The 5,944-nt window shown below is 40.2% G+C and overlaps 1 pseudogene; it reads right to left on the bottom strand.

The window, feature by feature from the left end:
• Positions 1-2,788: 2,788 nt before the first annotated feature.
• LOC129644391 (voltage-dependent anion-selective channel protein 3-like) lies at positions 2,789-4,166 on the bottom strand (annotated as a pseudogene).
• Between the last annotated feature and the right edge of the window lie 1,778 nt (positions 4,167-5,944).

Here is a 5,944-nt window from a genome sequence, read left to right as displayed (position 1 = left end):
CTCAGCTTTATCACTCACTGGTTGTGTGCCCCTGGCAAATGATTTGTATCTCTAGGTTGCGGCGTCTTCCTTTTAAGGGAGGAACTAATACAGCTGATAAGCAGAGGCACCGAATCTTATGAGTTTGTGCAGATGGTGGAGATACTGGGGCATCAAGGGTCTGGGCACAGGAAGTGCTCCCAGAACTGGAAGGTGCTGGGCAATTGGCAGCTGTCGCCCTTCTCAGTCACCTCTTCCCTGGGGCCCCTAACCCATTCTTCCAGATTTTCCCTCACTGGCCAGTGATCCATTCTCTCTTCATAGGATCAAGTCCAGAGTTGGACAAAGGCCATGAAGGAAGGACTGTCTGCCTAAATAGCGTTACTCCCTATACCCATTCAGGCAACACCACGACCAGTGAACAGTCCTTGAATCCTTCTTCAGCTGCCAGATTCCACACTAGCTGCTTTGTATTCCCAACCCCTCCCTCAACAACTCTATAGCAGAGTTTCTCTAAGCAGCCGCAGTTTATAGATGAAGTCACTGAGGCCCACAGAAGTTACAAACCAGTGGTGAGATCAGAATTCTGTGGACACAGCTGGGGAAGGAGAGGGTATGATGAATTGAGAGATACAGCAAAAACCACTACCATATTGTAAAGTAAAGAAAGTGAAAGTGAAGTCTCTCAGTCGTGTCCGACTCTTTGTGACCCCATGGACTGTAGCTACCAGGCTCCTCCATCCATGGGATTCTCCAGGCAAGAATACTGGAGTGGGTTGCCATTTCCTTCTCCAGGAGTTCTTCCCAACCAGGGATTGAAGACCCAGGGATTGAACCTGGGTCTCCCAAATTGTAGGCAGACACTTTACCATCTGAGCCACCAGGGAAGTCATTGTAAAGTAATTAGCCTGCAATTAAAATAAATAAATGTTAAAAAAAGAATATACATTACCATATGAAACAGATAGCCAGTAGGAATTTGCTGTATGATGCAGGGAGCTCAAATCCAGGGCTCTGTGACAACCTACAGGGGTGGGATGGGGTGGAAGCTGGGAAGGAGGTTCAGGAGGGAGGGGACATATGTATACCTATGGCCGATTCATGTTGATGTATGGTAGAAACCAACACAATATTGTGAATCAGTAATCCTCCAATTAAAAAGAAATAAATTAAATTAATTTTTTAAAAACAGCAAAAAAAAAATTTGAACTCAGACAGCCTATGCTTTTTAACCACCAAACCACTCGTCTTTCCTAGACAAGGCGGCTAAAACATGAACAAGTAGAAATAGAGAGTAGAAAAGGAATTTTTATTGGTAACAACTGATAACTAGAGATTTGGGGAAAGAAATATGAAAAGAATTGAAATGGAGAAGAAAAATATCAGGATTTTGGGGAAAATACAGAGACCAAAATTTGTCTTGAGAATAAGATGAAAATGAAGCCATCAAAACTGGTTTTATTCATGTATCACAGACTTATAAATTAAACATTCACTGAATAGCCAGAATTAAACATGATATCGGCATTTAGAGAATTCATAGCCTAAAAACCAGATGGTCATACGTCTCCAAAATCTAGTTTAAGGACCAGAGAGATTTCTGACAGAGTGTGGAAAGTGCTGCCTAAAATAGATCCCTAGGCCAAAGGTTACAGAAGGTTACAGAATTGCAGAAGGTGGTGGAGGCAAGAGTGGGGAGGTTCTTGATATTATCAGCAAGAAAATCAAGTAAATTCTATTCATTCAAGTCAAGCTCTTTCCCCTAATCCCAGCCATATCAGACAAAAAAGAACAAACTTAGGGTCAATTATTTGGAAGCAGAGAAAGGACGGTCCAGTGCTTGAGACTTCAGCTTCCAATGCAGGGGGTGTGGGTTTAATCTTTGGTTGGGGAGCTAAGATCCTCGACGTGCCACAGCCAACTGAACGGAGACATAAAACAGAAGCAACGTTGCAACAAACTCAATAAAGTCTTTAAAAATGGTCCACACACAAAGTTTTAGAAAAGAAAACTCTGCTTAGGAAGAAAACATTTTCTCTCCACAGTTAATTTTCTCTCTACAGTTATTCAGAATAACTAAACCATTCTGATAATAATCAGAAATCATTGCCTGATAATCCATCTCAGTGATCCAAAGTCACTACCATTTGTTTTTTTAGAAGAAAAATTTTATTGGAATATAGTTGCTTTACAATGTTGGGTTAGTTTCTACTGTACAACAAAGTGAATCAGCGATATGTATACGTATGTCCCCTCTTTTTTGGATTTCCTTCCCATTCAGGTCACCACAGAGCACTGAGTAGAGTTCCCTGTGCTATGCAGTAGGTTCTCATTAGTCATCTATTTTATACATTTTTTCAGGCGTTAAACCATTCTTTCTATTTTTTGGTTGCAAATGTGGTGGATTTACTTATTTTCCTCTGATGCAAAGCCAAAGATTCCACTACAGCATAGAGACCGATGTATTAAAAGATCACGAAGAAGTGTGAGACCCGCAGCATGTGATGTACAAACTGGAGGACCACTGATACTACACTGAAGCCGAGGAACACACCTAAAATAACACTTCAGAACTAAAACGTGGCACCAATGTGACAGCTGCCAGGTACGCCTTCAAGCATCTCCCTTAGGATGGACTTTCGATCTCTACACTTTGGTATGGGCAAGATTACAATTCTTTGGAAGAATACAAAGTTTACACTTTTCAAAGCTCATAGAAGAATTTTAAGGCCAAGACACAGTGCGGTTCATTTCTCTTAAACTCCCAGGGACAAAGCTGGTACATTGCTCAAAACCACATTAAGCTTCTTCATTCAGATCCCACCCCAAACTTGTGACTTCCTACACTGAAGTTCCTCCCATCAATTCAAGTAGATCAGGTCAATTTGACTCCTGGGCAAACTGAGTATGACCCAGTCCAATCAGCCTGGCAAAACTTACTTTAGCAGATAAAAAATCTTCTATAAGTCACTTTGTATTTATCACTTTGTATTTATCAGTCAAATGGGTATTGTTAACTACCAGTCATCCAATTGACATTCGGTGACGTTTCAATCTTCCTCTAACCTTCTGAGGGATAGAATCTCCAAATTCAACGCCATGGTTCATGTAAGTGTGGAGCTGGAAGCCTGTAATCCAGGGAAAAAGTATTCTGCAACAGTTTGGACAAAACTGTGTTGAAATTTATCTAATGGTCAGTAAGCCGGCCCTCAAAGACTAACACAGCCAAATTACAAACGGTTCAGAAAAATCTGTATCAACATTACTGCCAAAACTAGAACAATCCCATTTATGGGAAACCTTCAAATTCTCACTCTTCTTTCCTGTGTTCAATATCAATATAGTATCAAGAGTCAGTTTCAACCTTTCAGCCAACTTATTCTATAAAGAAGTTTCTGTCCCGAGAAATTTTTCATTTTAGAGTGTAAGTAAGCCCATAGGTAGGCTTTCCAGGTGGCTCAGTGGTAAAGAATGGCGCCTGCCAATGCAGGAGATGCAGGAGATGAGGTTCAATCCCTGGGCCGGGAAGATCCCCTGGTGAAGGAAACCCACTCCAGTATTCTTAACAAATATTTTAAACATAATTTTATTTATTTATTTATCTGGGCTGTCTGGGTCCTCACTGCTATGTGGGCTTTTTTCTAGTCGTGGTGTGTGGGTTTCTCATTGTGGTGGTTTCTCTTGTTGCAGAGTATGGGCTCTAGCGTGCTTGGATTTCAGTAGCTGCAGCACGTGGGCTCAATACCTGTGGCTCCTGGGTTCTAGAGCACAGTTGCTCCTCAACATGTGGGATCTTCCCAGATCAGGGATTGAATCCGTGTCTCCTGCATCGGCAGGTGGATTCTTTAGCACTGAGCCACTAGGGAAGCCCCACTCCAGAATTCTTGCTGGGAGAATCCCACGGACAAAGGAGCATGGTGGGCTATAGTACATGAGATGGCAAAGAGTCAGACGCGACTGAGCATACGCACATACACAAGCCCATAGTTGCTGATCTTACATTTGGTTTCTAGCTTTCCTGATGCTTTTCCTGCATCAGTGTAAGCATGACCAGAAGGAGAAAAGTCCCCTCCATTACAAAACTTGTCTTTCGTATATATTCAACTATACCAAACCCGTATCCTCTGATGAAGACATGCATCCTTGGTGGCTTTTCCTGGGTCACAGCAAATCAGTGTGTTATACATACTTCCAACCAGAGGGGCCTGTCTCCATTCTGCAGGGGCATCCTCAATGTTAAACCATTCTTGCATTCTTGAAATAGTCCAATATAGTCACATTGCATTCACTAGACATTACTGGATTTGTTTTGCTAATAGTTGATTTAATTTTTTTTTTTTTTTACAATTTTATACAACATTATGTTGTATTCCCTGTAATTTTCTTTTCTTATAATGTTCTTGACAGGTTTTTGTATCAATATAACACTGGCCTCAGAAAACAAGATGGAAAATGTTATTTAAAGGATAATTCTTAATTTTTATACATGGAGGGATCTTCAGGTGCTCTTTTTTAGCATTTATTTCTAATATAATTCCACTTCTGCCAGACAGGAAACTTTATGTAATTTCAGTCCTTTGATATGGGTTGAGATTTTTTATTAAAACCCAACATCTGGTAATTTTTATAAAGATTTCAAGTATACTTCAAAAAATTAAATTTGCAGTGTTAGAGGAAATATCTTTTGCATATCAGTTAGGTCAAATTTGTTAATTTCAAGTTCAAATCTATATTTTTCTTCTCCTTAATGAGAAAGGTATGTTAAAATTTCACACTCTGGCTGTAGACTTATCTATTTCTCCCAGCAGTTAGGTTAATTTTTGCCTCGTACATTTTAAGGCTAAGTTACTAAATGTATGCAAAAATTTTAAGTACATAGTACTGTAGAACACAAATCTGGTATATGAAAACTGAAAACCAGGTCTAGAAAGACTGTGTTCATCAGTTCACTCAATCATGTCTGACTCTTTGTGACCCCATGGACGGCAGCACACCAAGCTCCCCTGTCCGTCATCAACTCCCAGACCTTACTCAAACTCATGTCCATCGAGTCAGTGATGCCATCCAATCATCTCATCCTCTGTCGTACCCTTCTCCTCCTGCCTTCAATCTTTCCCAGCCTTAGGGTCTTTTCCAATGAGTCAGTTCTTCACATCAGGTGTCCAAAATTTTGGAGTTTCAGCTTCAGCATCAGTCCTTCCAATGAATATTCAGGGTTGATTTCCTTTAGGATGGACTGGTTGGATCTCCTTGCAGTCCAAGGGATTCTCAAGAGTCATCTCCAACACCACAGTTCAAAAGCATCAATTGTTCAGTGCTCAGCTTTCTTTATAGTCCTCTCACATCCATACATAACTACTGGAAAAACCATAGCTTTGACTAGACAGAGCTTTGTTGGCAAAGTAATGTCTCTGCTTTTTAATATGCTGTCTAGGTTGGTCATAGCTTTTCTTCCAAGGAGCAAGCATCTTTTAATTTCATGGCTGCAATCACCATCTGCACTGATTTTGGAGCCCAAGAAAATAAAGTCTGTCACTGTTTCCATTGTTTCCCCATCTATTTGCCATGAAGTGATGGGACCGGATGCCATGATCCTAGTTTTCTGAATGTTGAGTTTTAAGCCAACTTTTTCACTCTCCTCTTTCACTTTCATCAAGAGGCTCTTCAATGTTCTTACAAGCCATTAAAATATGAAGCCAAAAGGTAAGTGAAAATGCATAGACTTCGCTCTCAAAATAGGATATATTTCTCTTAATCTCACTTTCTGACTCAGTGTCTCCTTTATGGGTTTCTTTTCATCAATTGTGATGATATAGTTTGATGAAATCATCCAGTGGTTTGATCCAGAAACCCTCTCCTTGTTTTGAGCTATCTTGAGTTGGCTTGAAGAAAGGTATGAAATCCCCAAACAAATGAATTACCAGTTGTAATTTGTTTAATTAAAAACTAAATATATACCAGAAGG

This window comes from Bubalus kerabau, chromosome 2 (assembly GCF_029407905.1).
Source record: "Bubalus kerabau isolate K-KA32 ecotype Philippines breed swamp buffalo chromosome 2, PCC_UOA_SB_1v2, whole genome shotgun sequence".
Taxonomy (NCBI): domain Eukaryota; kingdom Metazoa; phylum Chordata; class Mammalia; order Artiodactyla; family Bovidae; genus Bubalus; species Bubalus kerabau.
The sequence above is the reverse complement of the archived record's forward strand: the minus strand, read 5'-3'. Positions and strand labels throughout refer to the sequence as shown.